The 11,946-nt window shown below is 41.7% G+C and overlaps 1 non-coding gene across 1 annotated transcript; it reads left to right on the plus strand.

The window, feature by feature from the left end:
- The first annotated feature begins 835 nt into the window (after positions 1 to 835).
- Positions 836 to 942, plus strand: Gm25080. Its single transcript, XR_003954710.1, has one exon. It is a non-coding gene; the product is annotated as a U6 spliceosomal RNA (small nuclear RNA).
- The last annotated feature ends 11,004 nt before the right edge of the window (positions 943 to 11,946 follow it).

Consider the following 11,946-nt stretch of genomic DNA (forward strand, 5'->3'; position numbering starts at 1 on the left):
GATCCTCAGAAATGCTCTCAACCTGGACTATAGGATTTCTTGAGATTAGATAAAAGCCAGCATTTCTCAGAATCTTATAAAGCTGGTTTCCCTCTACCAAAAAAAATAAAAGTCATTTCCCTTACCACTGACAGAAGGAACATTGGCTACTTGGGTGCCTATTAGTATAGCAAAGCACATGCTGGTCTCTGGGCTCCCTCTGTATTACAGGGACCTATTACACTCTCGAACCTTTCTGCCTCCCCACCCTGCCCTAAACTCCCTCTACTCATGGGCTTCCCTCTCCTAGTCAATCACTCTCCTTATAACAACCCTGCTATTTCAATGTTCTCTCCTCTCTTCTCTTCTCTTCTCTTCTCTTCTCTTCTCTTCTCTTCTCTTCTCTTCTCTCCTCTCCTCTCCTCTCCTCTCCTCTCCTCTCCTCTCCTCTCCTCTCTCTCTCTCTCTCTCTCTCTCTCTCTCTCTCTCTCTCTCTCTCTCTCTGCCTCTCTGTCTCTGTGTGTGTGTGTGTGTATGTGTATGTGTGTGTGTGTGTGTGTGTGTGTGTGTGTGTATGTGTGTGTATCTCCCTTTCTCTATCTCTCTGCTCTGCTACCTGCCTCTCTCATGGTAAGATCCAATCTGATGGCCATATTCAGCTTATTTCTTTCTCTCTCTGCTCTGAACTCATCTAGATGCCTCTGGCTGTTCTCTCTCTCTCTTATATCTACAATAGAAACCTTCCCCTTAACCAGACCATGCAGCCATCATCCTCCAGCGTTCTATTTATAAGGGTTCTAAATACTCATGATCAGTCCCTGTTCCCAAAACTACCACCCTAAAGAATTGGATTTTAGTGCTCGCTTCGGCAGCACATATACTAAAATTGGAAAGATACAGAGAAGATTAGCATGGCCCCTGCGCAAGGATGACACGCAAATTCGTGAAGCGTTCCATATTTAAAAAAAAAAAAAGAATTGGATTTTAACATGAATTTCAGGGGTCAGAGATACTCAAATTGAGACCACAGTATGCAGTGTTGGTCAAAACCCTTGCCTGAATTCCTACTGGTTTTTCATTTACATTTGAGAAAGTGTGAACTTACTATAAAAACTGTCAATTCTAGTCATCTTCCTCAATAGCACTAATAATAGACACAAATCATAAGCTCTGAGGAGGTTAAGGGAGGCAGAGGTCTTCCTTCAGTCAAGGAAGGAAGTATTCGACAGTCCTTGTGGGAGCAGAGCAGACAGGCTTTACTGAGGGTCACCACAGTGAATTCAGGAGGGGCCTCAACGAGATGCTGGAATGGATGGGAGAGATTGGGCTCCACTCCAAATACAGTGTGCTCAAGTGGAAATTTATAGCCAGGGAGCAGGAAGAGGTCAGTGGCTGGAAAAGTACTAAGATGCTGCATCAGGAGTAAGGATGATTCTGGGTAAACAGATCTAATCAGATTCTAGATGCAGACAAGCTAGGGTAATGAGGTCTCATCCTAAAGGATGGGACTGAAAGCAGATATCAAGGTGATCAGATACCTGGAGCCAAGGCCTCTTGATAAATTGGCTTAACAGGTTTTCTGCTACAGCTGGGTTTTACATGGAAGTGTGCATGGACCGAGACACTTGTGCTTGGATGAAGAAAAGAATCTTGGTCACAGTCAAGCTGGTCTCCATGAAAGAGAGATCCCTAGGAAAGCCATCATGAGACACCAACTAGCAAAAGGTCCCTCTCAGATAGACGCACTCCTGTCTTGAGAAAAACAAAATTGAATAGTTAAAGGTGAAATATTTAGAAAGAGACTAGCAGGAAATAATGGTTAATATTTAAAAGCAAACATTATTCCTGTCTAAACACCAGGGATGAAGGTTTCACCAGCTTCCAGTGTTCCTATGGATTTGGGAAGTAGATACTAAGATGTAAAGAGTTTGAGAGTCATGTAGAGACATCCCATCTGGGGGAGGGAGGGCTCATGACTATGTATGAGCAGTCAGAAACATCTGAAAAAATACAAATGAGATCTCCCTCCTTAAACTTTGGAAAATAGAAAGCAGCATAAAAAGATTCTTCGGGGCCTGATAAGTAGCCAATCCCTAATTAAGCAAATGTAACAAGAGAGCAATTGAAGAATGGAAAAATACAGGACACAGAGAACTGACCCCCTGGCTTGCAGCATTCCACATGAATGAGACGTGACGTCACAGCACTAGGGTTAATTGGCTAATGGGTTACCACAAGGATAGCTTTTATATGGGCATATTTTCTAAATAAAAATGGGTAGGAACCAAAAGGCAGCAAGTGGTTTAAATGTCTTTGTTTTCTCTAATCTAGTTAAGAGTATTTTTTAAAATATTCCTTTCAGTTAAAAAAAAAATCTGTATTTTATACAATAAATGTTCTTTTCTGAAAAGCTGTCTTTAATGTTTGAGGACTGGTGGCTTTTTAATATACATTTATTCAGCAAACACTCGTTCGTGCCCCCTCTGAGCTAGGCACTGGCTATATAATAACTCTCATCTTAGTCTCTTCAGATCAAGTTAATAGCAGAAATAAAACCTTGCTCCCCCAGTTTCTAGAAAGTCCCAGATCAAAGCATCAATAGATTCATGCCTCGTCCACTTTCCGGGTCTTGCTCACTGCCTTCCATCCATAATCTCTCAGAGTCAAAGGGCTAAAGGGTCTCTTGAATTTAAAATAAATTATTATTAAAATAACTAGAATACATTAATATAAAATAGGAGGCCACTAATCTCATTCACAAAGGTCCCAATCACAGGACATAACTAATAACCAGAGACCACGCTCATCACATGGTCCCTTTAGGAGCTGTGTGATTTGAACACAGGACCAGGCAGGTATAAAAACTATTCAGTCCATTCGACTGCCATCAAATGAGCACCTATGTGCAATTTATATACTAAGACTCCTACTAGACTCAAAGGTTTTGTTGACTTTCCCACGTTCTGAAGCCAGGAATGGTATTCCCTCCTATAATACAAGCATTCAGGAGTCTGACAAAAAAAAGTATTACCATGAGTTCAAGGCCAGCCTGATCTATACAATAGTGCTAGGACAGCCAGGGCTACATAGTAAGACCCTTTCAAAATAAAACTTTAAAGCAAACAAACAAAAACCCACTAAGTTATCGTGTTTAAGGAGCCAGTTGGATTTAAAGTTTGCTTCCAAAGTCCCCGATCTTGCCGTGTTCTGAAGTGCTTCACAAATGAGAAGGGTGGTGTGGATAACGCTACCCTGAACAGGGAGCTATAATGCTAGCAGAGGCAGCTGTGTGTTTGTAATTTGGCAGAGCTCCGTGTGATCGCTTTGAAACCTTAAGCACTGAAATTATTAAGCTTGGAGAGCTGAGGATGTAATTCAGTCGATAGAGTGTTTGGGTAGCTCACACCAGGCCTTGTTTCCAATTCCTGTACTTCTTTCTGTCTTAGAGTTCTGTTGCTGTGACGAGCCTCCATAACCGCAGGAACTTTTATAAAGGAAAGCGTTCAGTCGGGGCTTACAGTTCAGAGGCGGTGTCCACTTTGCTTAGAGCAGGAAACACAGCAGCAAGCAAGCGGATGTGGTAGCTGAGAATCCCACACCCAAATCCACAGGCTTTGGGAAGAGAGAATCCCTGGGCCTGGCTGGGGTTTTTGAACCTCAAGCCCGCCTCCCAGCCCCCAGTGATACACTTCCTCCAACAAGTCTTTCCAATAGTGCTACTCCCTGATGACCAAGCATTCAAATCCATGAGCCTTTGGGGGGCCATTCTCATTCAAACCACCACAACCATATAAACCAACTGTGGTGACACACACTTGTAATCCCAACATTCAGAAGACAGACGCAGGGGATCAAAAGTCCAAGGTTATTCTTAGCTACCTAACAAGTTCAAGGCCAGGAGGGTACATGTGAGACTCTGTGTGTGTGTGTGTGTGTGTGTGTGTGTGTGTGTGTGTGTGTGTGTGTCTGTCTGTCTGTCTTCTGTCTGTGTCTGTCTGTCTGTGTGTGTCTGTCTGTCTGTGTCTCTGTGTGTGTGTGTGTGTGTGTGTGTGTGTGTATGTGTGTGTATGTGAAATTATCAGGCCTCAGTTTCCTCCTCTACAAAATGGAAATGCTTACAAATGTCTTGCCATGCTTAGCATACACAAGTTGCTTTGCTAAGATGCTGAATTTAGTAAAGGTCAGTTACTATTCTAACCGATGGTAGACAGAGACTCCAACAGAGCTCTTAGAAAGCCTGCATAACAGTAAGTCTAAGCAATGGAGTAGGGCACTAGATTATTTTATTCCTTTGCAAAAGTTTCTGCCTGAAATTGCAATGTTTTCTAGGTATAATTTTCATAGACTATAAACTCAAGTAGAACAAAGATACAATTTTTTGTTTTTAAATTGATTTTAAATTCAATTTTTTCTTTTTTTTTTTTGTCTGAAAAATTTTTATTTTTTTTTCCATTTTTTATTAGGTATTTAGCACATTTACATTTCCAATGCTATACCAAAAGTCCCCCATACCCACCCACCCCCACTCCCCTACCCACCCACTCCCCCTTTTTGGCCCTGGCGTTCCCCTGTACTGGGGCATACAAAGTTTACGTGTCCAATGGGCCTCTCTTTCCAGTGATGGCCGATTAGGCCATCTTTTGTTACATATGCAGCTAGAGTCAAGACCTCCGGGGTACTGGTTAGTTCATAATGTTGTTCCACCTATAGGGTTGCAGATCCCTTTAGCTCCTTGGGTTCTTTCTCTAGCTTCTCCATTGGGAGCCCTGTGATCCATCCATTAGCTGACTGTGAGCATCCACTTCTGTGTTTGCTAGGCCCCGGCATAGTCTCACAAGAGATAGCTACATCTGGGTCCTTTCAATAAAATCTTGCTAGGGTATGCAATGGTGTCAGCGTTTGGATGCTGATTATGGGGTGGATCCCTGGATATGGCAGTCTCTACACGGTCCATCCTTTCATCTCAGCTCCAAACTTTGTCTCTGTAACTCCTTCCATGGGTGTTTTGTTCCCAATTCTAAGGAGGGGCATAGTGTCCACACTTCAGTCTTCATTCTTCTTGAGTTTCATGTGTTTAGCAAATTGTACCTTATATCTTGGGAATCCTAGGTTTGGGGCTAATATCCACTTATCAGTGAGTACATATTGTGTGAGTTCCTTTGTGAATGTGTTACCTCACTCAGGATGATGCCCTCCAGGTCCATCCATTTGGCTAGGAATTTCATAAATTCATTCTTTTTAATAGCTGAGTAGTACTCCATTGTGTAGATGTACCACATTTTCTGTATCCATTCCTCTGTTGAGGGGCATCTGGGTTCTTTCCAGCTTCTGGCTATTATAAATAAGGCTGCTATGAACATAGTGGAGCATGTGTCCTTCTTACCAGTTGGGGCATCTTCTGGATAAATGCCGAGGAGAGGTATTGCTGGATCCTCCGGTAGTACTATGTCCAATTTTCTGAGGAACTGCCAGACTGATTTCCAGAGTGGTTGTACAAGCCTGCAATCCCACCAACAATGGAGGAGTGTTCCTCTTTCTCCACATCCTCGCCAGCATCTGCTGTCACCTGAATTTTTGATCTTAGCCATTCTGGCTGGTGTGAGGTGGAATCTCAGGGTTGTTTTGATTTGCATTTCCCTGATGATTAAGGATGTTGAGCATTTTTTCAGGTGCTTCTCTGCCATTCGGTATTCCTCAGGTGAGAATTCTTTGTTCACTTCTGAGCCCCATTTTTTTAATGGGGTTGTTCGATTTTCTGAAGTCCACCTTCTTGAGTTCTTTATATATGTTGGATATTAGCCCCCTATCTGATTTAGGATAGGTAAAGATCCTTTCCCAATCTGTTGGTGGTCTTTTTGTCTTGTTGACGGTGTCTTTTGCCTTGCAGAAACTTTGGAGTTTCATTAGGTCCCATTTGTCAATTCTCGATCTTACAGCACAAGCCATTGCTGTTCTGTTCAGGAATTTTTCCCCTGTGCCCATATCTTCGAGGCTTTTCCCCACTTTCTCCTCTATAAGTTTCAGTGTCTCTGGTTTTATGTGAAGTTCTTTGATCCACTTAGATTTGACCTTAGTACAAGGAGATAAGTATGGATCGATTCGCATTCTTCTACATGATAACAACCAGTTGTGCCAGCACCAATTGTTGAAAATGCTGTCTTTCTTCCACTGGATGGTTTTAGCTCCCTTGTCGAAGATCAAGTGACCATAGGTGTGTAGGTTCATTTCTGGGTCTTCAATTCTACTCCATTGGTCTATTTGTCTGTTTCTATACCAGTACCATGCAGTTTTTATCACAATTGCTCTGTAGTAAAGCTTTAGGTCAGGCATGGTGATTCCACCAGAGGTTCTTTTATCCTTGAGAAGACTTTTTGCTATCCTAGGTTTTTTGTTATTCCAGATGAATTTGCAAATTGCTCCTTCTAATTCGTTGAAGAATTGAGTTGGAATTTTGATGGGGATTGCATTGAATCTGTAGATTGCTTTTGGCAAGATAGCCATTTTTACAATGTTGATCCTGCCAATCCATGAGCATGGGAGATCTTTCCATCTTCTGAGATCTTCTTTAATTTCTTTCTTCAGAGATTTGAAGTTTTTATCATACAGATCTTTCACTTCCTTAGTTAGAGTCACGCCAAGATATTTTATATTATTTGTGACTATTGAGAAGGGTGTTGTTTCCCTAATTTCTTTCTCAGCCTGTTTATTCTTTGTATAGAGAAAGGCCATTGACTTGTTTGAGTTTATTTTATATCCAGCTACTTCACCGAAGCTGCTTATCAGGTTTAGGAGTTCTCTGGTAGAATTTTTAGGGTCACTTATATATACTATCATATCATCTGCAAAAAGTGATATTTTGACTTCCTCTTTTCCAATTTGTATCCCCTTGATCTCCTTTTGTTGTCGAATTGCTCTGGCTAATACTTCAAGTACTATGTTGAAAAGGTAGGGAGAAAGTGGGCAGCCTTGTCTAGTCCCTGATTTTAGTGGGATTACTTCCAGCTTCTCTCCATTTACTTTGATGTTGGCTACTGGTTTGCTGTAGATTGCTTTTATCATGTTAGGTATGGGCCTTGAATTCCTGATCTTTCCAAAACTTTTATCATGAATGGGTGTTGAATCTTGTCAAATGCTTTTTCTGCATCTAACGAGATGATCATGTGGTTTTTGTCTTTGAGTTTGTTTATATAATGGATTACATTGATGGATTTTCGTATATTAAACCATCCCTGCATTCCTGGAATAAAACCTACTTGGTCAGGATGGATGATTGCTTTAATATGTTCTTGGATTCGGTTAGCAAGAATTTTATTAAGGATTTTTGCATCGATATTCATAAGAGAAATTGGTCTGAAGTTCTCTATCTTTGTTGAATCTTTCTGTGGTTTAGGTATCAGAGTAATAGTGGCTTCATAAAATGAGTTGGGTAGAGTACCTTCTACTTCTATTTTGTGAAATAGTTTGTGCAGAACTGGAATTAGATCTTCTTTGAAGGTCTGATAGAACTCTGCACTAAACCCGTCTGGTCCTGGGCTTTTTTTTGGCTGGGAGACTATTAATAACTGCTTCTATTTCTTTAGGTGATATGGGACTGTTTAGATGGTCAACTTGATCCTGACTCAACTTTGGTACCTGGTATCTGTTCACAAATTCAATTTTTTCAATGAACAGAATTTTTTTTCCTCAAGTCCCAATTCATTCACTCCCAGGTAAAAGGAGGAGAAATTGATCAATGTCGTGGCTTAACCTGAGCTTTACAAATCTCAGTCCTTTAGGATCTCATCTTCCCTCTGGGGCCCACAGATGTTGGAATCTTAGCACTTGATCCTTCAAAATGCTTTTTCTCCAAATGACTGCCTCCATCATGTGCCTGTAGCTCAAATGTTGAACCTTGGCTTTTTCTTCTTTTACATTTCTGAGGTTAGAAACCTGACCCCATGAATAGAGAGACATGCAGAAGACCTCACTGCTGCTTAGATAGTGGAAAAGGGAAAACAGCCCCTCCGTGTTAGAGCAGAAGCTTTCTTTAATTCACTTGGTGGGAGACAACCAAGGGTCAGGGAACTGCATGGATGTCAGGATTGAGAAGAGATGCAAAGCAGAGCCCTGGGGATGTGAAGAGTGGAAGCACGGAGCCCAGACCCCTCTTCCTGTTGGCTTCCTTTCTCCAGCACTCAGTGACTTCTCATGTCTGCTCTACCTTCTCTCTCTCTCTGCTCTCTCAATCTGCCCCAAACACCACTCCCATCTCTACTCAACAGGACTTTACAGCTCAAACCCTGTCTCTTCCTCTCTTCCTCTCTTCCTCTCTTCCTCTCTTCCTCTCTCTCTCTCTCTCTCTCTCTCCTCCTCTCTCTCTCTCTCTCTCTCTCTCTCTCTCTCTCTCTCTCTCTCTCTCTCTCTCTTCTCCCCCCCCCAGGAATAATCTGCCTGGGGAGGTTCATGTGTTGAGCAGCCATGGCTCAAAGACTTGTCAATCAGTTTCCATTTCCAGTTCAACCAGCAATTACAATTGATACCCTGAAGCATATCAATAGTAATCTCCTCCTCCTCCTCCTCCTCCTCCTCCTCCTCCTCCTCCTCCTCCTCTCCCTCCTCCTCCTCCTCTTCCTCCAGTTTCCATTTCCAGTTCAACCAGCAATTACAATTGATACCCTGAAGCATATCAATAGTAATCTCCTCCTCCTCTTCCTCCTCCTCTTCCTCCTCCTCTCCCTCCTCCTCTTCCTCTTCCTCCTCCTTCTTTTTATCCTTGAATTCTGTTTGCAAGTATTTTCTTTTACTTCTTCAATAATTTATTTTTTATCACTTTACATCCCAATCACAGCCCCCCTCCCCTCTCAGTCTCACTCTTACAAATCTCTCCCCCCATTAACCCCTCTCTCTGAGGAGAAGGGCAGGACCCATTGGATACCACCTCACCCTGGGACATCTAGTTCCAGTAGGATTAGGAACATCCTCTCCCACTGAGACCAAACCAGGCAGTTCAGAGAGGGGGAAGGGGATCCAATGGCAAGCAACAGAGACCAAGACATCCCCCCTCTACTTGTTAGAGGACCCATATGAATACCAAGTTGCATGTTTGCTACAAATGTGTAGGGGGTCTATCTCCTACATGTTCTCTGGTTGGTGGCCCAGACTCTGTGAGCCCCAGTGGTCCTAGGTTAGTTGACTCTGAAGGACTTCTTGTGGTGTCCTTGACACGTCTAGCTTGTACAATCCTATCCCCAACTCTTCCACGAGACTCCCCACACTCCACCCATTGCTCTCTCACCTGAAATCTCTAGGGAAACTATATGCTAGGTTCCTGTCTGCAAGCAAAGCAGAGTATCATTAGTAGTGCCAAGGGCTGGCTCTCTCACATGGGATGGGGCTCAAGTTGGGGCAGTTGGTTGGCTGTTCCCTCAATCTCTGTTCCATCTTTATCCCTGCACATCCTGTAGGAAAGACAAATTTTGGGTTAAAGGTTTTTTTTACAGATGGATTGATGCCCCACTTCCAGAAGTCCTGCCTGGCTACTGGAAGTGGTCACTTCAGTCTCTATATCACCCTCTGGTAGGAATTTCAGTTGGGTTACCCTATAGACTCCCAGTCCCAGGGCTTTAGCTAGTCACCAGAGATGCCCCCCACCAATTTTCCACCCCTTTCTCCCCAGACCTGATCCCCATTTCGAACCTCACTTTCTCTCCCACCCAGTTCCCTCTCTCCAGTCACCATGGATAGCTATTTAGTTTCCCCTTCTGAGTAGGATTCATGCATGCTCCCTTGGGACCCCCTTATTACCCAGTTTCTTTGTGTCTATGGTTTCTCTTTGTGTAGCATAGTTTTATGGATAATGGCCACTTATAAGTGAGTAAGTAACATACATGTCTTTCTGACTCTGGGTTACCTCACTCAGGATGATATTCTGAAGCTCCATCCATTTGCCTGCAAAATTCATGATATCTTCGTTTTGAATAGCTAGATAATATTCCACTGCGTAGATACACCACATTTTCTTTATCCATTCTTCAGTCGAGGGATATCTAGGTTGTTTCCAGTTTCTGGATATTATGAATAAAGCTTCTGTGAACATAATTGAACAAGTGTCCCTGTGGTATAATGGGTCATCTTTTGGATATATGCCCCGGAGTGGTACAGTTGGGTCTTGAAGTAGAACTATTCCCAGTTTTCTGAGAAACTGCCAAGTGGTTGTACAAGTGTGCACTCCCACCAGCAATGGGGGAGTGTTCCCTTTACTCTACATCCTCACCAGCATCTGCTGTCACTTGAGTTTTTTATCTTAGCCATTCTGACAGATATAAGATGGAATCTCAGGGTTGTTTTGATTTGGATTTCCCTGATGACTAAGGATGTTGAACATTTCTTTAAGTGCTTCTTGGCCATTTGAGATTTTTCTCTTATGAATTCTCTGTTTAGCTCTGCACCCCATTTCTAATTGGTTTAATTGGTCTAATTCCTTAAGTTCTTTATAAATTTTGGATATGAGCTCTCTGTCAGATGTAGGGTTGGTAAAGAGCCTTTCCCAATATCTAGGCTGTCATTTTGTCCTGTTGACAGTGTCCTTTGCCTTACTGAAGCTTTTCAGTTTCATGAGGTCCCATTTATCAGTTGTTGATCTTAGAGCCTGAGCCATTAGTATTCTGTTCAGGAAGTTGTCCCCTGTACCAATGCATCCAAGGCTTGTCCCCACTTTCTCTTCTATTAAATTTAGTGTGCCTGGTTTTATGTATATGATTTGAGGTCTTTGATCCACTTGGACTTGAGTTTTGTGCAAGGTGATAAATATGTATCTATTTGCATTCTTCTACATACAGGCATCCAGTTAGACCAGCACCATTTGTTCAAGGCGCTTTATTCTTTCCATTGTATTGTTTTTGCATTTTTTTTTTCAAAAATCAAGTGTCCATAGTGTGTGTGTTTATTTCTGGGTCTTTGATTCTATTCTATTCTATTCTATTCTATTCTATTCTATTCTATTCTATTCTATTGATCATCCACTCTGTCTCTGTACTAATGCCATGCAGTTTTTATTGCTGTTGTTCTGTACAACACCTTGAGATCAGGGATGGTGATTTATCCAGAAGTTCTTTTATTGTTCAGGATCATTTTAGCTATGGGTTTCTTTTTTTTTCCCAAAGGAAGTTGATAATTGCTCTTTGAGGTCTGTGAAGAAATGTGTTGGGATTTTGATGGTAAATGCATTGATGAATCTAGAGATAGCTTTTGGTAAGAAAGCCATTTTCACTATGTTAACCTGACTGATTCATGAGCATGGGCAATCTTTCTGTCTTCTGATATCTTCTTTAATTTCTTTCTTCAGGGACTTGAAGTTTTGTCATACAAATCTTTCACTTGCTTGGTTAGAGTTACACCAAGATATTTCATAGTATTTGTAGCTATTATAAAGGATGTCCTTTCCCTAATTTTTTCTCAACCCATTTATCATTTGTATAAAGGAGAGCTACTGATTTTTTTTTTTTTTTAGTTAATTTTGTATGTAGCTACTTTACTGAGGGTGTTTATCAGCTATAGGAGTTCTCTGGTAGAATTTTTAGGGTCACTATGTATACTATCATATCATCCACAAATAGTAGAATTTGATTTCTTTCTTTCCAATTTGTATCCCCTTGATCTCCTTTTGTTTTCTGATTGCCCTGGCTAGAACTTCAAGTTCTATATAGAAAAGATAGGGAGAGCATAGGCAGCCTTGTCTTATACCTGGTTTTAGTGGAATTCCTTTATGTGTCTCTCTGTTTAGTTTGATGTTGGCTACTGGCTTGCCGTATAATTTTAGGTATGCACCTGTATCCCTGATCTCTCTAAGACTTTTAACATGAAGGGGTGTTGGATTTGACACAGGCTTTTCAGCATCAAATGTTCAATTTTCATGAGTTTGTAGGCTTTCTGTTGTTTCTTTGACTTGGGAATAAAAGGTGTCTTATTGTTGTTGTTTGTTAAATATTT

The sequence above is a fragment of the Mus musculus genome, chromosome 3 (assembly GCF_000001635.26).
Source record: "Mus musculus strain C57BL/6J chromosome 3, GRCm38.p6 C57BL/6J".
NCBI classification, from domain to species: domain Eukaryota; kingdom Metazoa; phylum Chordata; class Mammalia; order Rodentia; family Muridae; genus Mus; species Mus musculus.